Below are 21,406 nucleotides of genomic sequence, written 5' to 3'. Positions count from 1 at the left end.
TCAAAATCCGACATCGTTTGGTCCTTCAACTCTTTAAATTACTCTCCAAAAATTCCAAGCCCTAACCCCTCATTTTCACTAATTACGATGATTAAAACAATGGGAATTCACCATATATACAAGTATTAGGGTTCAAGTAACTTACCTCAACGAAATCCCCTTGATTCCCTCTTCAAACCCCTCCAAAAGCTCCAAAACCCGAGTTGAAATTGTGAAGAATGACCAAAATTCGCGAAGGGTTCTATTTAAGGATTCTGCCCAGGTTTTTCGCACCTGCGGCCATTTTCTCGCACTTGCGCTTCTGCATCTGCGGACACCAGTGCGCACCTGTACAACTCACTTAATCATATAGATTCCGCATCTACGGACCCCTTCCTCGCACCTGCGGAGTCACATCTGCGGTCCCAGGTGCACATCTGCCAAACCAGTCCAAACGCCTCATCTCCGCATCTGCGCTCAAGGCCAAGCACCTGCGGGCTCGTAGAAGCAGCCAATTCTTCGCACCTGCGTTCCCAGCCTTGGCCCAGCATCTCCCGCACCTGCGCACTCCCCACGCGCACCAGCGGCCTCGCACCTGCGACCCTTTCTTCCGCAGGTGCGGAAATAGCAGAAGCAGCAGCTCCAGCTGCAATTTCCAACTTCAACAAATCCGTTAACCACCCGAAATCACCCCGAGGCCCTCGGGACCTCAACCAAAAATACCAACAAGTCATATATTAATATACCAACTTAGTCAAACCTTCGAATCACTCAAAATAATATCAAATCATCAAATTACCGTCGGATTCAAGCCTAAGAACTTCTAAATTTCCAAATTCGGCAACCGATGTCAAAACCAACCAAACCACGTCCGAATGACCTCAAATTTTGCACACACGTCACAAATAACACTACAAACCTACTCCAACTTCCGAAATTCCATTCCGACCCCGATATCAAATTTTTCACTGCCGACTGAAATCGTCAAATTTCCAATTTTGCCAATTTGAAGCTTAATTCTATCACGGACCTCCAACTCACATTCCGGATGCACTCCTAAGTCCAAAATCACCTAACAAAGCTAACGGAACCATCAGAATTCAAATCTGAGATCGTTTACATATAGCTCAACATCCGGTTGACTTTTCCAACTTAAGTTCTACTTAAGAGACTAAGTGTCTCAATTCACTCTGAAACCACTCCGGTCCCAAACCAACTAACCCGATATAACATAATACAGCTGAATAACACAAAAGAAGTAGGAATGGGAAAAATGGGGCTATAACTCTCGAAACGACCGGTCGGGTCGTTACATTAAGGTGGGTCACTTACAATAATATGTACGCAGTATAATAATAATAATAACAGGAAAGGATCGCAGGAAAGTAAGGCAGTTGACTTATGAAAATAAACTCAATCCTCGAAATCAGTAAAACCAGAAACGTCAGTCCTCAGAATCTCATATGAAAATACTGAAAGCTAACATAATACAACAATAAATACAAAACACACAATCCGTTGCGGCGCGCAACCCGATCCCACCGTACAAATATAATTCTCCCTTATTTTACCATATCAATATCAAGAATAATATGTAATATATGTTGCGGCACGCAATCCAATCCCACCATATAATCGAATCAATATTATAATCCTCTTTTATTTCACCATATCAAAATCACATATAAAATCCGTTGCGGCGTGCAACGCGATCCCACCATATCAATATCAATCCTCCTTTATTCCACCCGTTACGGCGTGCAACCCGATCCATAATCAAAATCAATAAATGTAATCAATTCAACAACCCAAATCACAAGAATCTCTACAATTAAAGAATATGAAAGCAAAGCCATAAAGGAACCCCGTACCAAATTAAGGAATGCTACAACTAATAATAAGCAACAAAACAAGCCAAATATATGACAATTAAAGTGCACAAGTAAGACAAGTAAGGCAGATAGCAATTAATCATGGAAGAAACGAGCATTTCAATACAAGAATAAATAGATGACAAGTAATAAGTTACGGCATAGAAGGCAACTAAGACATGTAACAATTAATATATGGAATGAGATAATTAAGGAAATAAAGGTAAGCATGAAAACAACTATTTTGACGGCGTATATACACTCGTCACCTCGCATATACGCTGCTACACATGTAATTCACATAGCACATAGCTCAAGGGTTACTAATTCCCTCAAATCAAGGTTAGACCCAACACGTACCTCACTTTACACGCAAATCAAAGCTCAGCCAGGCCTTTCCTCTAAAATCCGCCTCCAAACCAATCGAATCTAACCAAAATTAACTCAATAACATAAAATAATGCTAGAAAAATCAATTACAATATATAAAGTTAAGATCTTTACACCCTTCCCAAAAAGTCAACAAAAGTCAACCCCGGGCTCGCTTGATCAAAATCTGAGATTTATACCAAAATCCAATTACCCATTCACCCCCAGGCCCGATTATGTATTTAGTTTCGAAATCTGATCTCAATTTGAGGTCTAAATCTCTAATTTTACAATAAAACCCCCAATTCTACCCAAATCCCTAATTTTCTATCATGAATGAGCATAAATCAACGTTAGAAATCAATGGATGTTGATGAAAATGGAAGATAAAGAGTTAAAGTACACTAACCTATGAAATGGTGATGAAATTTCTCTTCAAAATTGCTTCTAAATCGAGCTCTAATGAGAAGATGGTAAAAAATAGGTGAAATCTTGATTTTTGGAAGTTTAAATGACTGGGCGTCAGGTGTTCATCGCGTTCGTGAGACACTTGACGCGTTTGCAAAGAGCACTGCCCTGTTGGACTACGCGTTCGCGAAGGCTTCTTCTCCCAGGCCTTCGCGTTTGCATAGAGTAACAGCGATGCCCCCCTTCCCAGGTACCTCAACCCTACGCGTTTGTGAGAGGTTGTCCGCGTTCGCGAAGGGTAACCCCCAAAGCTTCGCGTTCGCGTCCCAGCCATTGTGTTCGCGATGAAGAAAAATCCTCCCCAGCCCAGGTATCTCATAAAAACTTTTCGGAAAAAAGATACGGACTACGCACGCAAATACAGGAAGGCTAAACGGAGCTATTCGAGGTCTTGGAATACAGAAATGAAGGGTAAAACTATAAATGAACTATCGGGTCATCACACCCAAATATTAATTATAAAGATTAAGATATCTTATGGTATTCATCTATTTTTTCTTGTATAAATGCATAACTTTGTTTCATGAGATCCCTATCCAAGATTACCCTTTTCATTATTTATCAGAAATAGTAATGTCATCATATTTACTGCAGTATTAGATTCATGCTTTAGTTTGGCTCGAGAAAGAAATTCTTGAATAATGATCGATTTGGGGAGGGGTGTCGACAAGAGCTCGAAAAACATGCACTGATTTTGCATTTCTTTTCCTTCTATTTCGTATGATTAAGGTCCCAAGGCGTATATTTTTCTTTTCTATTTTTTTTTTTGCGTGTGTTCTATTTCATTTCTTTTCTATGAACTTCTAATTGATAAGTTTGTATTTTTGTTTAGGCTCAAATTAGTCACTTATGAGTTAAACTTTGTTGGAAGTTTACTTACTACTAACCAATAACAACTTATTGCGTAAAAGGAACACATTTTAAACATTGAAATATGCCTTTCATGCATGTTTGTTTCTTCTATAATAGAATTTTCTGCTTCATTGTTACTTAGTGATTTTATAATGGAAGTAGTGAATTTATCTTCCATTTCATTCGTAAGATTGGGTTGTGTATTATATGTACGACAAAATAAATACCTCTTTTGCTAATAGGATACAAATAATCATACCAAGTACCATGAAGTGAAGTATTTTGTTTACTTTGTAACTTTTGGTTCTTCTTGAAGTGTTGTGAAAATTATATTTCTTTAAAATTTGTGTTTTGATTTTCTTCTTTGAATTGAATTGCCTATTATTTGTAAGACAAAGAAATAAATAAAAAAAAAATTGTTTTGCTGATAGGATACAAAAATTTGGAGCAAGTATTCTGAAGTGAAGTACCTTGTTCTCCTTGGAATGGAAAATATGAGAGGGAATCTAATGAGTAGAAAAGATAAGAAAAAAAAAGAAGACTAAAAATGGGATAACGAGAAGGAATAGAAAAAAGTATACATACCACAATTTTCACTAATTTCTTATGTTTTTTTTGTTTTCGTTATTAGTTTCTTTACTTTTTTCATGTTTCTTTTATTTGAATAGGATAAATTTAGCAAAGCCGATGTATTACTATCTAATGAAAACATATATATATTTATATGCCTCTTACATATAATTAGACTTAAAGAATCATGTATTAGCCTCTCACTCCCCCTTACATAATTATAATATATGTAAATAAATGTTTTTCTTAAAAACCCTATCTCTTTTATTTCCTTTTTAAAAGAAAATTAGGAAAAAATCCAATTACCTAAAATCTAATTCTAATTAAAATGCTAAATAAATATGTAGAATTATCTTCTATATGCATTGATATATGGAAAAAACTATCTTTTTCATACACTATATAGCGTAAAATAATTTTTTAAACTAACACTTATTTCAATTAGACACTCTAACTCAATTAAATATGTACCTATTAAACACCTAAGGCACAATCTCTCTTACAAATGCGCTGACATAGAAAAGTGTCCAATAAATTACTGACACGTGTATAGTAACGAAAGAAAATTGCCTCTTCCCTCAATTTGTGTATTTTAGCTATAAGAAGAAAATTCAACCACCAAATATAGAAAAATCGATGTAATCATATCGACGGCAAGAGCAGCGACTACTGCTAAATTCCCACCTGTCCACCACCATCATTTTTCGGTACTTCCGTCTCATTATTTACTATATAATATTGAAAAAGATAGTTTATTACTTTGGGCCAACACAAGGTCAACGCTAAATCATAGTAGTCTTCCTTGAATGTTTGAGTGCATGAAGCATACAAAAAACAAATTAAAACGCACAAGCGCATCAACTATTCGATAATCTAAATTTAAATTATAAGATTTTTTTGGAAAACCGAGTGAAGTTAACTTATAAAACCTTATATATAATCAAAACTGAAACATATTAACGAGTTCAGTTTCTAAAAATTCATACTGACTTTAAAAGAAAGAAGGCATAAGCAACAACAATTTTCGTTGCCATATATTCAATGTTGTTGCCAAACATATTTTTGGCAACGACAAAAAAGTCGCTGCACTCCGTTGTGGAAAACATCAATGAGAAAAATATATGCAACGATAAAAAAATATTATTGGCAAAAGATAACCTAGCGCAATAATATATATTGTTGCCATAAGTTATTTGTTGTTGGTAAAAGGTCAATGAAGTCATAGATTATGAAGACACGTAGCAACAAAAATTATTGTTACGACAAAATTAGCTTTTTTTGCCAACAATATCAGCTATTGCAAAAAAGAAAATTAGCAGTAAAGTTAATAATCTGTTATTACGTCTTTTAGCAACAACTATTATTGTGGCCATAATTACTTTTTTGCCAACATATTCTCTAGTACTACTCTAGCAACAATTTACGAGTTGTTACTAAATACACAATCCATATATTCATTTAAATTTTCACAAATGCATGTAGAAATAATAAATTGTATTTATATATATATATATATATATATATATATATATATATATATATATATATATATATATATATATATATATATAAAAGCGTCTATACATAAAATTGATACAGTGGATATACTCACTTTCAAAAACTAAATAGTCCTAAAAGTATGGTTTTTACTTACATAACGAACAAAAGCATCATATATCCAAGGTCCTTAAGTTCTATTCTAACCCAAAAAGCAAATCTTCTTCCAACGGCTTGTGCATTACATTGAACAGGATAGCCAGGAATGTTAGTTTGTGCATGCTCCCCTAAAAATAAGATAAATATAATTACATTTTGTTAAAAAGAAGCAATAGAGTACAAAAGTGCAAAATAAAAGCAGTGAAAGCTTGTTTAACTGCACCAACTTAAGACTTCAGAAAAAACAATAACACTGTATACGGGTAAAACCGAGCCCACTGCATGACTCGACATCCCGATAAGCTAAACGGAGAAGGAACGTGACCGTAATCAATCAGAGCCAGAGCGAGGAGCCCCTCGTATCGGGGCTCGGTCAAAACACCTGCCCTAGGGGATATCGGGGCCATATCCTCCGGGTCCGATTTGAGGATTGAGACTTCGAAGAAAATTATCAAACAGTTGCACACGACTAACAAAGGGTTGTGATGTCCGTGCCTAACCGGATATCACGGCGTGAATCTCGTCCCATATTGGCAGAAAATTAGTGATTAGCGAAACGGAAGATTTTTACCTTTTTTAGAATTGTATTTAGGGTAAAAATCCCCTAATATATAAATGAAAAAGCTTATTATTCATAGGACATTGTAACATGCATATCAAGGCAATTTATTTCAATTCTCTTTGTTGTTCAAAGTTCTTACTCTTGTTTTTAAGTTCTTCATAAGTATAAGCATGGAATCGAGGGCAGGTTCTTCATCGAGCCATCAACCGAGCTCGGAATCACCCTTATCATTGGTTTGGTCATCTATTGCGTCTTTCATTTGTTTAATCTAACACTATTAATCACTTGTATTGAATTAATCCACATATCTTTAAACCCACATATAAATTCAATTGTTATCCATTTTTAAGGGTAAACAATTATATTGAATGATCTTTGTTGATTGCGTTCATATAATGCATACAACTTTAGTTGCTGGTTGGTCTGGTCCAATGGATCTATATGAATTTGCGATTTGATCCTTCGAATCTTATTTTTGATCCAATGCGGAGAAAGAGTATGTTCCTTACCTTTCGTGACTCGAAATAACCAATTCATAGGGTGGTTGGGCTATCATTGGGGGGTTGTACACAAAGTACAAAATATATATAATTTTTATATAGTTTTACCGCTATTAGATGTAAATAATCGCGGGATAAAGGTGATCTTTGCCTAAAGGAAAGAAAAAATGACGTTGTATACCTGCTCTCAAAATAATTGCCAAATATATATATTTTTGCATATATATATATATATATATCTTTGTCACTACTGAATATAAATAATTTTTGTCACGGGGTAAAAGTAATATTTGGCCAAAGAAAAACACAATGGACAAACAGGAAGCCCATTTCGCTAAAATCAAAGACAAATCGATAATGGAATATGAATCCCATGAAACTGGGTCTATTTTGGAGTTCTAGTTTTGTTCTTTGGAGGTCTATGTCATTCTAATAGACTATTCGGCCAAGTTTCTCCAAGCTTGTTAAAGTTGTATTGTTTAACCAAACTTTTAGAAGAAAAAAAGTGCTTTTATGTAAAAGCAGAAGTAGTTTTGGAGAAGAAAAAAAAAGTAGCTTCTTCTCAGAAGCATTTTTTTTAGAAGAACTTTTGAGAAAAATACACTTAAAAGCATTTTTTAAAAGTTTGGCCCAACAGAAATTGTTTAGAAGTATTTTTCAAATTAATTAGTGTCACACCTCCTTTTTCCCGATGGGGCGATAGGGATAGGGGAGTTTTTCCAATTTAAGTGACAATATTCGAAATAGGATTATTTATTAAATCAAAGTCGCCACTTGGGATAATTTATGGTGTCCCAAGTTACCGGTTTATTTTAAATCCCAAATCGAGGAAATTTGACTCTATTTATGGTCCGCGAACACAGAAGACCGGGTAAGAAATTCTGTTAACCCGGGAGAAGGTGTGAGGCACTCCCGAATTTCGTGATTTTAGCATGGTCGCTCAACTATCAATAATCGGCCTAATTATCTGATTAATACATGTTTATAACCTATTGTGCATTTTAGCTTTTTAACCGCTTTTAATTATTTATGGAGTTTATTTGAATAAGTCGCGATGTCGCGCACTCATTGGTTTTTGTACACATTATGAATTACGTCACGTGAAACGCACCCGCGACTTACAACATGTTTATTTTTATTATTATTTGAAGTTCCGGTCGAGTCACGTGAAACGCACACTCGAATTGGGATTTACGTATCGTGACCATACCACGAGAACCGTACCCATAGTCACGATGATTTATTTACGTGCCTAAAGTAAACTGCGATATTCATCATTCTTCCTAAACTTTGAGATTATTGTGAAGCCAAGAAATATTAAAATTATTGTGGATAAGATGTGTGTGGCTTAGTTGTTGAAATTATAAGAATCATTTACACTATGTTGTTTCCATTTGCATCTTAATAGTTTAACGGTTAATGTAACAAATGAATACACTAATTTTGATAACTATGTAAACTCAAAGGAAAACAATGCACTTATTCAACAATCTTTTATAAATAAAAAAAACGTAAAGTAAAAGCATTTGTCATTGGGCAGCTACAACACATGTAGAACCATATCGCGTGACGTTTTCACTTTTGACAATAATTGCTTAATGAATGCAGAAATTCTTTACTAGCATTTCAGTAATCAACTTGGACATTGCATCTAGATTTGGATTAAGAATCTGCAGTATGCATCCAACAATTCTTTCAAGTTCTATGTGATTGTCTTTGCAGTAAACTAGCAAATCAGGCTCGTGAAACTCTACTCTATCATCATATATTGGTTCCATTATCATTGTCAACAGTACCCTTATTTCTTGTCAAATAATAGAAGGTTCTCAACTTAGATCCAGGTACCAACTAATCAAAGATAGAAAATACTTTATGGTAACTAAAAGCAACGGTGTAAAACCCATAACAACGAAGAAAGACAATATCAAAATTCTACCAAACAGAAAGCTAACCTTTAAATGAACAGAAGCTTTGAAATTTGTTTAAATATTGAATTTTTCTGAATACATCGAGGAACAGAGTACCGATATAACTCAAACACTATCCGAATCACCAACTAAATGGAAAGCTCGAACCGGGACCTCGACGACAACCTCAATTCAACGGCACAAAAAAAAGCCTCAATTGAAACTCCATAGCTTTTAAAACCGGATTTTCGGCCAGATTCGTCACCTTCCGTCGCAGCAGTAACAAATAATAGGGAAGACGACGGAGGAGGAGGAGGAGCAGTAGTCGTCGCCGGTTTTTGGCTGAGCTCGTCGGCAATGAGGCGAGACAGAAAACAAGAAGGGGGCTTTTTTTTTTTAGGGGAGGCGACCGTCTCTTCTCAAGGGGAGGGCCTTGTTAGGATGTAGGAAATTAGGTTTTATTTTTATTATAAAAGAGTTGTGGGTTAGGGAATGGGTAAATGGGCTAAGGGGAGGAGTGGGCTCAGGTCCGAAAATGGGCTTAACCAATAAATTATTTTGGCCCAAATTTAATTTTTTTTCGTTGAACAAAAAAATAAAAATACTACCAAAATAAATTAATTAATCTTAGTTAATAAGAATAAACTATTTTTCTGTTTTTAAACTTATGTTTTAAAATAAAAATTAAAAGTTGATAAAAAATCCTATAAAAATAAAATAAGTAAATATTTTTGAAATACTACTTTTAAAAGTTGCGCGGGTCAAAAATTACGTGCTTACAGCTGCCCCTCTTTGCTTGGAAATACGAAGAGTTTTCGGAGCAAAGAACAATAAGCAACGTAATTGATTTATGACCCGACGCTTATTCAAAGAGAAACAAAGACGGACAAAAGATTGTGACCGAGCCCTGGTATCTGAGCTACCTATATATCCTTGGCTTTAAAGGAATCAGGTCACGTGTAGTTCAGAGGTGAATAATGTAATGGAGTGTGTGGAGAGGATGACAGAGTCGAGTGAGATACCATTCCGTCGAGGTTCCGGTCCGCGGTCCTGTTATTACATCAAAATCAAAAAATAAAAAAGACTAACTAAGCCTGTCAGCTATGAGTTACAAGATTCCTATCTATAAGTCTTCTGAAGCTTGATCTTGAGGCTTGAATGGTTCTTCATGCAGACTTTTGATTTGAACCTTGCTGCTTGCTAATCGCAGGTGCTGATTCATTCTTCTACAGCTTCTTCGGATCAAGACCGGACATGCAGTGCTCGTATATTTAGCCATGTCTTGAGCAGTTCATGTCTTTCATCGGCTTACGCATTTTGGATTCACTTTTCTTTTTTCCTTTTTCTCTTTTTTTTTTCCTTTTATTCTGGATTGAGACTTCTTCCTTTGGTCATCTCGGACTGTCAGCTCGCATTCTTGAGGCGATCTTCTGCTACTTCTAACTTGAATTGAATTCTTAAATGACTTCTCTCGTTCTCCAGGTGGGCGCATGATGACTTAAAACTCGAAATAAATTCCCTCATTCTCCAAGTGGGCGCCTGCTGACTTAAAAACTTGAAATAAATTTCCTACTTCTCCAGGTGGGTGCCTGATGACTTTAAAACTTGAAATTAATTTCCTCGTTCTCCAGGTGGGCGCCTGCAACTACAACAAAATGGAAACAACAAAAGAAACTTTTTCTGCCCCAGTTTACACTAGGAAAATTTGTGAGTTATTAGCAGAACTATAAATTACCTATGCTATTGATGAAGGATGCAATGATGAGAGCAAAATTGAAGACTCGACTAGGATGTACATCTCCTAAAGAAATAAAAATCTGAAAAACCCAAACTAGGAAGTGCATCTCCTAAATTTGAGATCGAGCTTGCAGAAAACTATAAACTAAGCTTGACTAAACTAAAAACTGACCCTATTCTCCAGGCGGGACTCCTGATTTAAAGAAAACTAAAGATTGATAACTTAAGAAAACTAAAAATTGACCTTTGTTTTTTTTTTCAGACTTCCCCTTTTTTAAACTTATTATCTTAGGAGAAAATTCATCAGACTAGGGTTTCTATCTTAGGAGAAAGATTCATCAGACTAAGACGTTTATCCTAGGAGAAAATTCATCAGACTAGGTTTTCTATCTTAGGAGAAAAATTCATCAGACTAAGATTTTGATCCTAGGAGAAAGTTCATCAGACTAGGTTTTCTTATTGTTATCTTAGGAGAAAGATTCATCAGACTAAGATATTTTTATCCTAGGAGAAAATTCATCAGACTAGGTCTTTTTTTTTTGGTATCTTAGGAGAAAGATTCATCAAACTAAGATATTTTTATCCTAGGAAAAAATTCATCAGACTAGGTTTTCTTATTGTTATCTTAGGAGAAAGATTAATCAGACTAAGATTTTTTTTTTGTTATCTTAGGAGAAAGATTCATCAGACTAAGACGTTTATCCTAAGAGAAACTTCATCAGACTAGGTTTTCTATCTTAGGAGAAAGATTCATCGAACTAAGATTTTGATCCTAGGAGAAAGTTCATCAGACTAGGTCCTTTTTTTATAGTATCTTAGGAGAAAGATTCATCAGACTAAGATTTTGATCCTAGGAGAAAGTTCATCAGACTAGGTCCTTTTTTTTTATCTTAGGAGAAAGATTCATCAGACTAAGACGTTTATCCTAGGAGAAAATTCATCAGACTAGGTTTTCTATCTTAGGAGAAAAACTCATCAGACTAAGATTTTTATTGGGAGAAAATCCATCAGACTAGGACTTTTTATCCTAGGAGGAAAAATGTGAAGAGCAATGGCAATATTTATGCACACTAGCAAGACAGATAAAGACAAAGATTTGAGAAACTTACCTTTGTCGGCTCTTCTCTTCTTTTTTTCTTTTTCTTTCTTTTCTTCTTTTTTTTTTTTTTTGGAAACCCAAATTCCTTGCAGTGCTTTGTTCCTGTTTCAAACAAAGAAAATTTTGTCAGTTTTAAAAGTGGTGGTCGGTTTGCGGCCTTGAGTCTTGGGTGGCTTGACTTTGTGATCATCCAAATTTTGGAAGACTAACTGCATTGATAGTTGGCTGCATTGCTGGGAGACTCTGTTGTTCCTTACAAGGAACCTTTACTTTCTGTATCAACCCTGATTGTTTCGCTCCCAATGCCATTTGTGTTTTGTGGCTCAATCAGCCTTATCTCAAAAAAGAGATTTCTTTTCTTGGATAACCTTTTCAGATATCTTGAATGGCTTTTTGCTTTTGGAGCAATTTTGTCTCTCAGAGAGGATCACAACTGGTAAGTGTCTTTTGCACAATGTGCCACTTCATAGTCCTTGTTCGGTACTACAGGGAATCCCTGATTAACCTTGAGGTTATCTTTGCTTGCTTTAGCCAAATAGGCTGACAAGAGTCTTTTGGGGGAAACCTTCGTATTGCACGAATCCTCAAGACATGTTGGCTGTCACAACTGAGTGTGCTGGCCAAATTTACTTTGTGCAACTGAAAAGCTGGTAGCAGATTTTGAAATCTTTTCTTGCTTGTTTTGGCAAGGACTGACTCAGAGCGTATGACACAATGATGCGAAGAAACAATATTAACAAGAAATACCCTTGTCGGGAAGGAAAGGAGGAAGATTTTTTTTTTTTGGGGAGGGGGGGGAAGCTAGCCTTTATGATCATGACATGCATTTTGGACTTAGCGGCCTGATCTTTCAAACTGATCAAATCTTTCCTTTTACCATTCCTATGACATTTGAAGTCGGGCTTGTCTGTGCCAATTCTTTGCATCAGCTTCATGACTCACTTTCGACTAGTCGTGCCCCGAGGGGTTTTCACCAACAAGTCTCTCTCATTTATTCATCTCTGCTTACCGTCGTCTTACAGTGTCCGTGAGGGTTTTCACTAGTAAGACTCTCTCTTTTTCTTTTTTTTTCTTTTTTTTTTGTGTGTGAGCAACTCGACAGTGTTCTATGTCGTGTGACAACTGCTGCTCTTTGCATGCGTTTCTTGGTATTCTTGAAGGCATATCGGGAGGTCTTTATTTGGACGGTTTTTGGATAGGGTTGGAAAGATGGGTCGGCATGGAAGCTCTAGGTAAACTCAATATGATGGGTTACAGTGCCCGTGAGGGTTTTCACTAGTAAGACTCTCTCTTTTTCTTTTTTTTTCTTTTTTTTTTGTGTGTGAGCAACTCGACAGTGTTCTATGTCGTGTGACAACTGCTGCTCTTTGCATGCGTTTCTTGGCATTCTTGAAGGCATATCGGGAGGTCTTTATTTGGACGGTTTTTGGATAGGGTTGGAAAGATGGGTCGGCATGGAAGCTCTAGGTAAACTCAATATGATGGGTTGTACACTTTACAACTCTTGGAATCGACTCTTTCAAAAGTGAGATAAAATCTTTGCCCCAGTTTCAGGTATTGGGGATTTTTGGATTTTTTTTTTTTGAATTCTTATTTAGTTGGACCGAACCGTGTAAGGCTGCCTACGTATCCTTTTTAAAGGAATCAGGTCTAACGTAGTTCAAACATCTAACCTAACTTCTCTCTTTTTTCACTTCTTTTTTTCTCTTTTTTTTTCTTTTTTTTTTTCAAAACAAGTTGCCCCAGCTTTTATTTTCTGGGGGCATGAGCTTTTGACTGTTCTTTTCTTCTTTTTTTACTTGTACTTTCTAAGAGTTTCCCCAGTTTGTACTCTTTGGGCATAGACTTTTTTTTTTATTTTTTTTATTTTTTTTTTGGACTTTTAACTCTAAACTTGATTCCAAAAGAGGGTGGTCGAAGAAAATAGCACAGGCTCAAAAGGGGTAACAAAGGGTACAAAGTGTTTAGGTAGCACAAAAAATGCCTCCCAGCCTCGAGAACGCCAAACATATTATCTTTTGCGGTCACAACATTGATGACCATGTTTGTCTTCTTGGTTTGTCGTGGTCGAAAGACACTTTCCATCCCTTAATGTCAAACTTTCCAACAAACTTCAATTGATTCTTTCCCAAACCCGATCCTCACAATGATTTGAAGGTAAAACTTACTCGAGCTTAATTCCAAAGTAGTTCGACTCTTTATTCATCCTCAAAAGTTCCTTTTTCTTATTTCGGTTATCCGATTCAAGATTAGATCAATTTTCTAAGATCTGGCCAAAAGTTCTGCATGCATGCCATGTCACTAGAACTAGCGGCGAAAGAACTAAGCATGGAATGAAACAAGGACAAACTGTATTTCACTGAATAACGGATAGAAGGATTTGACAATAAGACAAGCAAACTAAAATCCGAGTTACGACCCTAAAATAACCCGGCTAATAAAAATAGCAACAAAACAAACAGATAAAACTCACACAAACAAAATAAAGGGATAGAAGGGTTTGACTCAATAAAATAAATAAAATCTGGATCACACCCTGGAATAACCCAGATAATAGAAAAAATATCAAAACAAGCTACCAAGATTCCTTCCTAGTGAGGAGGGAATGACTTTTCAATTGCTAAGCTTGACATTTAGCCACAAATTTGCTCATCAGAATCACCATGGCCTTCTCCAATTTCAGTCGGCAAGTTTTCGAGAGGATTCTCATACTCCATGTCACCACACATCATCCCCACAAAGTGTGCATCATCATGTGCATGTAAAGGATTTTGCGTGATATTCTGGGTGTCATTATCTTGGATCACAATCAGTTTTTTCCTGGATAATCCTTTCTATTTCTCTTTTCAAATCCCGACAACTTTCAACATTGTGCCCCTGGGCATTAGAATGGTATTCACACCTTTTAGAAGGGTCAAAGCTTCTTGCACGTGGGTCCACATGATTTGGAGGAATATGTGCAATCATGTGATAATGCTTTAATTTCTCAAACACACTTGCATATGACTCTCCTATTGGTGTAAAATTATCTTTCAACCTTTGTTCCCCTCTATACCCCTGGCTTGGATGTCGGTTATAGTGCACTTGAAAATTTTGTGGAGGCTGGTGGAGATTTTGCGGTGCTGGTGTTCGCCTTCTGGGGTGTCTTGGTGGCTGGACAACATACTGAAGTGGAGCAATAAAGTATTGTGGGTTCTGAGGTGGATAGTAGTACTCAGGGAATGGGCCCGGGCCATGTCATCCCAGATGTGCTAGTGAGAGGTTTCTTGATCCATAAACCATTCAGAGGCTACCCCTGTTAGGCTTTCCCAAAAATAAGCCATTACTAGTTCTTCTTTTCCCTCCACACCTCTTAGCTGATTGCAATACCTTTTTAGGTGGGCTATGGGGTCTCCATGCCCATCATACTTTTTAAATTTGGGAGTCTTGAAACCAAGTGGCAAACGAACACCGGGGAACATACATAGATCTTTGAAGGCAATACTCTTATGACCTGCCAACCCTTGCATGTTTTTCAACTTTTGTTCTAAGATTTTCACTCTTTGGATCATTTCTTCTTGTGCCATCTTTCGGGTAGGCTTCTCAATCTTTAAAGGAAGATCAAATAGGTACGAGTGGTACTCAGGAGAATGGTATTGTTCTTGCTGGGTAGCAAATTGTGACTCATGACTTTTCTTTTGTACCACTGTTGGCTGTGGGATAGTGAAAACGAGCATAACAGCAGTGATTGTCTGATTGGTGGTCAATGGCACACTTTGGGAGCGCGCAACAGAAGTTTCAGCTATAGTCGTACAGTTGGGATAAAGACTGAACCCAAATGGATAGGATCGATCAGACAATGAGACATGAGTGGTAGTAGTCGAGATGGGTGTGAATTTTGGGAAAACATAAGAAAGGGATGGTCCTTGACCATTGGCCGATGCTTGACACATTTCATTCATTTGTTGTTTCAGTATTCTATTTTCCTCAACCATAGTAGACTCTTGTTGAACCCTCTGACCCTGAGTCTCTTGACCGCTCGTAACAACTTCAATGTTCGTTGTCAATGATATTTTTTCTTGGATCTTGTGTTGATAGCTTACCACAAACCGATCACCTCAAACTTTCTTCTATGATTCAAAACAAGAGACATGTTAGAATGGACTCAGTCGGTCTTTATTATCATCATCATTTTTTTATTATTATTTTTCTTTTTCTTTTTTTTGTCGATCGAACCTAATTTGGGTTGCCTACGTATCATGTGGGAACATGAATCAGATCTTGCGTAGTTCGGGAAGATCAAGAATAAAGGAAATAAACTAACTTTTTTTTTCTAATTTTCGAAAGAAAGACTTATAAAGAAGAAAGAAAATATTTTTGGATTTCGATTTATTTTATTTTTTTGAATTTTTGAAAAGAAAGACTTCTAAAGAAGAAAGAAAATATTTTTTTTGAATTTCGATTTTTTTTCCCGGAATTTCGAAAGAAAAACTTCTAAACAAGAAAGGAAATATTTTTGGATTTTTAGAATTTTATTTTGAATTTATGAAAGAAATACTTCTAAAGAAAAAAAAATATTTTTGAATCTTGAATTTTCTTTTCAATTTTTGAAAGAAGAATGAAAATATTTTTGGATTTTGAGAAGAAATTAAAAAGAAAATGTTTTTGTATTTTTTTAAAAATTGGGGTCTAAAAGAAAGACTTTCTAAAGAAGGAAGTAAAGAAAAATATTTTTGAATTTTTTGAAAATTGTGGTCTAAAAGAAAGACTTTCTAAAGAGGAGGTAAAGAAAATATTTTTGGATTTTTGAAAATTGTGGTCTAAAAGAAAGACTTTCTAAAGATGAGGTAAAGAAAATATTTTTGGATTTTTGAAAATTATGGGCTGGAACCGATTAGGTTTGCCTACGTATCTCACATCCGGTGAGAATCAGACCCGTGTAGTTATGCCATTTTGATGCACAGAAAAATATGATTTGTTTTGAAATGATTCTCTCTTTGTTTTTGAAATTTCGACAGAGTAACGGGATTTTGAATACCGAAATTATCAAAACCAGGTGTTATTCTGTCTTACCTCACTCTTGGTTTTTCTCTTGTTTTTTTTTTGGATTTTTTTTTTTCTTACTCACGAAGCCGGTCAACATACAAGCCAAGCAAATTAATGCACAAGTAGCACGTAAAGAATGCATCAGGATGGTCCTTTAATTTTGGGTACACCTGTCCTAAACGGACTCAACCCCTGCGTTGAGTCCCCTAAGTCAAATGCACGTGATGCAAGCAAACGTACCTACTAGGGATCTGGCATGAGGCTGTGTTATTCTAAGTTTAAATCCTGGGTGTATTGTTCTAGACCTGGCTTACCCGAGCGGACAACTCGAGCCGAGGGGGGCCAACGTACCGGTAACCAAAAGGCCATCCGGCTTTGTAACTGATCCGATCCTCGTTCTAAATTAGGATATGACACTAACAGAAAAGAAGTCACGCCAGCGTGCACTTCCCATAAGATTTAGAAGACTCAGAGAGAGGAAAGGTTTCGTAGCAGTTTATATACAATTCACACAATATCAAAGCGGTATAAAAAAGCGACATTTAGCACATTAGGCTCAAACACGTAAAAATTAGACAATCCTGAAAGTCAATCATAACAGCTATTCTAAGCTCGAATTCTGAACCCTGAACCAGAGATTCTGGGTTCGATCCCCAGCAGAGTCGCCAGAGCTGTCACACCTCCTTTTTCCCGATGGAACGATAGGGATAGGGGAGTTTTTCCAATTTAAGTGACAATATTCGAAATGGGATTATTTATTAAATCAGAGTCGCCACTTGGGATAATTTATGGTGTCCCAAGTCACCGGTTTATTTTAAATCCCAAATCGAGAAAATTTTGACTCTATTTATGGTCCGCGAACACAGAAGACCGGGTAAGGAATTCTGTTAACCCGGGAGAAGGTGTGAGGCACTCCCGAATTTCGTGGTTTTAGCACGGTCGCTCAACTATCAATAATCGGCCTAATTATCTGATTAATACATGTTTATAACCTATTGTGCATTTTAGCTTTTTAACCGCTTTTAATTATTTATGGAGTTTATTTGAATAAGTCGCGATGTCGCGCACTCATTGGTTTTTGTACACATTATGAATCACGTCACGTGAAACGCACCCGCGACTTACAACATATTTATTTTTATTATTATTTGAAGTTCCGGTCGAGTCACGTGAAACGCACACTCGAATTGGGAATTACGTATCGTGACCATGCCACGGGAACCGTACTCATAGTCACGATGATTTATTTACGTGCCTAAAGTAAACTGCGATATTCATCATTCTTCCTAAACTTTGAGATTATTGTGAAGCCAAGAAATATTAAAATTATTGTGGATAAGATGTGTGTGGCTTAGTTGTTGAAATTATAAGAATCATTTACACTATGTTGTTTCCATTTGCATCTTAATAGTTTAACGGTTAATGTAACAAATGAATACACTAATTTTGATAACTATGTAAACTCAAAGGAAAACAATGCACTTATTCAACAATCTTTTATAAATAAAAAAACGTAAAGCAAAAGCATTTGTCATTGGGCAGCTACAACACATGTAGAACCATATCGCGTGACGTTTCCACTTTTGACAATAATTGCTTAATGAATGCAGAAATTCTTTACTAGCATTTCAGTAATCAACTTGGAAATTGCATCTGGATTTGGATTAAGAATCTGCAGTATGCATCCAACAATTCTTTCAAGTTCTATGTGATTGTCTTTGCAGTAAACTAGCAAATCAGGCTCGTGAAACTCTACTCTATCATCATATATTGGTTCCATTATCATTGTCAACAGTACCCTTATTTCTTGTCAAATAATAGAAGGTTCTCAACTTAGACCCAGGTACCAACTAATCAAAGATAGAAAATACTTTATGGTAACTAAAAGCAACGGTGTAAAACCCATAACAACGAAGAAAGACAATATCAAAATTCTAGCAAACAGAAAGCTGACCTTTAAATGAACAGAAGCTTTGAAATTTGTTTAAATATTGAATTTCTCTGAATACATCGAGTAACAGAGTACCGATATAACTCAAACACTACCCGAATCACCAACTAAATGGAAAGCTCGAACCGGGACCTCGATGACAACCTCAATTCAACGGCACAAAAAAAAGCCTCAATTGAAACTCCATAGCTTTTAAAACCGGATTTCCGGCCAGATTCGTCACCTTCCGTCGCAGCAGTAACAAATAATAGGGAAGACGACGGAGGAGGAGGAGGAGCAGTAGCCGTCGCCGGTTTTTGGCTGAGCTCGTCGGCAATGAGGCGAGACAGAAAACAAGAAGAGGGCTTTTTTTTTTTTAGGGGAGGCGACCGTCTCTTCTCAAGGGGAGGGCCTTGTTAGGGTGCAGGAAATTAGGTTTTATTTTTATTATAAAAGAGTTGTGGGTTAGGGAATGGGTAAATGGGCTAAGGGGAGGAGTGGGCTCAGGTCCGAAAATGGGCTTCACCAATAAATTATTTTGGCCCAAATTCAATTTTTTTTTCGTTGAACAAAAAAATAAAAATACTATCAAAATAAATTAATTAATCTTAGTTAATAAGAATAAACTATTTTTGTGTTTTTAAACTTATGTTTTAAAATAAAAATTAAAAGTTGATGGAAAATCCTATAAAAATAAAAATAAGTAAATATTTTTAAAATACTACTTTTAAAAGTTGCGCGGGTCAAAAATTACGTGCTTACAATTAGTCAAACACAAACTGCTTTTTACCAAAAATAATTTTTAAAAAAGCGCTTTAGAAAAATACACTTTTCAAGAAGTCTATTGGGGTTGCTTGGAGGTTAGTCTACCCTAAACCCTAACTCACACATCTATAAAGGGATATATATTCCCTTAAAGAGGCGTCTCAAAAATCCTATAAACTTTTGAGAAATTCACAAAGTGATCAAAATATGGCCGGATACTTCTTGACAATCAAATAGTTCAAGAAGATGGAGATCAAATACATCCCAGTAGGTCTGCATTATCCTACATTCGAGAAATATGCTGCTTCAGCCCTCGAATCACGGAGATAATCAGGAGAGAAGAATCAAGGGAGAAACAGAATTATACTCACCGTTGATTAGTAAGAATATTTTTCTCTTATTTTGTGATTATAATTTATTTTTCATATCTTGAAAATTTATTGCAAATAACGTGATCTAAACCAATTGTAATACTAATTCAATTGTAGCATACAACCTAAATTGTTTAGGATTTGATATGTGTTAGTTAATTTAGATCTAAGGATTTGCAATAAAACTTATGTAGAAATAAGATTTCAGTTTTTAGTTAAACTATTAAATTAGGTTTCGTACAATTATAAATATTGACATTGTTAGCTATTTTCAGTTATGGAGGATTATAGAGATCATTCAGAGATTTACGATGATATTTTGAGCAAATTATTTTTACTTTCATATATGAATTTTAGAAAGCCGAGTGAAGTTAACTTCAACCTTATATTATATATCAGAACTGAAACGTATTAATGAGTTCAGTTTTTGTAACTTCATTCTGATTTTAGTTCGCTTCAAGAATGATAACAACCAGAATGAGAAAATGACACCATACGACAACACATAAGAGGAATTGGCAAATTTATAGCCTTATAATAGGTTTTGCAAAGACTGCCCTAAACAATTGGCATTATATAGTCAAATCCTTAAAATACTATTTTTCTTATTTATTTTCTCTCACCTATTTGCTGCCCCCTCCCTCTCTCTTGTCCCCCCCCCCCCCCCCCTCCCTGTTCTTCTTTGAAAGACCACAAGTTCGAATAATAAACTAATAAAAGATTGAAAAACCTAAAAAAAATCTGCGAACGACAGACTCCGTCAACTATAGCCATTTCTTGGGAGGTTTTGCTTTTTTCTTAAATAAAATAAAGATAAAATGAGTTTGCTGTCCCCTTCCCCCAAATTCACCGCCTCCTCTTCTTTTGAGATTTGACTTCATTTAGGAGAATTCTTATCTTGTATATCAATATATTTCAAGCATATATATTTATGTATATTATACAAAAATTATGTGTTATACGCTGAAATATACAATGATAGAAAATAATTTTTTTATGTTCATTTTAATATACACAAAGAAAGAAAATAAAGTTGATATATATTTTGGTATACACGTTATTTGATGTGTTATACACTATGATATACAAGAATTATAATTATTCTTGTGTTATACACTTGGACGTAGAGACCACAACAAATTAAGATAACTATATTTATAATTTTATATTTTAGATATAAAAAAATAGAATTTAATTTGTGATATATATATATATATATATATATATATATATATATATATATATATATATATATATATATATATATATATATATATATATATATATATATATATATATTTGAAATACACAAAGAAAGAAATTAAAGTTGTGATATACATTTTGATATATACTTTATTGTTATGATATACATTTATTGGCTACCTGATGCCAATATCTATAACTAAGGCTTTTTCTGCCAATTATGTGGGAAAAATGACCCTCTATAGCCCTTCAAAATTTTAATAGCCCTTATTTTTCTCCATTGACACGAAATATCCCTCCGGCCCAAACATATTACATCTAATAGCCCGAAATATTTAATTTGTATATTTTTTGTATAGTGATAGTATATTTTATATATTTTGTATAGTGACAGTCTATTTTATAAATTTTTATATATTAACAGTCTATTGTACATAAGTTGTATAGTGACAGTTTATTTTATATTTTTTTGTATAGTGACAGTATATTGTATATAAATTGTATAGTGACAGTCTATTTAATATATTTTTTATATAGTGACA

General features: G+C 35.3%; 2 long non-coding RNA genes across 2 annotated transcripts; both read right to left on the bottom strand.

Moving 5' to 3' along the window:
- Positions 1–10,789: 10,789 nt before the first annotated feature.
- Positions 10,790–11,956, bottom strand: LOC138905174 (uncharacterized). Its single transcript, XR_011413520.1, has 2 exons — positions 11,196–11,956; positions 10,790–10,926 (listed from the first exon to the last, which is right to left on the bottom strand). It is a non-coding gene; the product is annotated as an uncharacterized lncRNA (long non-coding RNA).
- A 6,097-nt stretch (positions 11,957–18,053) lies between these two features.
- Positions 18,054–18,939, bottom strand: LOC104094340 (uncharacterized). The gene is made up of 2 exons (XR_685857.4): positions 18,550–18,939; positions 18,054–18,267 (listed from the first exon to the last, which is right to left on the bottom strand). It is a non-coding gene; the product is annotated as an uncharacterized lncRNA (long non-coding RNA).
- Positions 18,940–21,406: the final 2,467 nt, after the last annotated feature.

Source organism: Nicotiana tomentosiformis, chromosome 2 (genome assembly GCF_000390325.3).
Source record: "Nicotiana tomentosiformis chromosome 2, ASM39032v3, whole genome shotgun sequence".
NCBI lineage: Eukaryota > Viridiplantae > Streptophyta > Magnoliopsida > Solanales > Solanaceae > Nicotiana > Nicotiana tomentosiformis.
The sequence above is the reverse complement of the archived record's forward strand: the minus strand, read 5'-3'. Positions and strand labels throughout refer to the sequence as shown.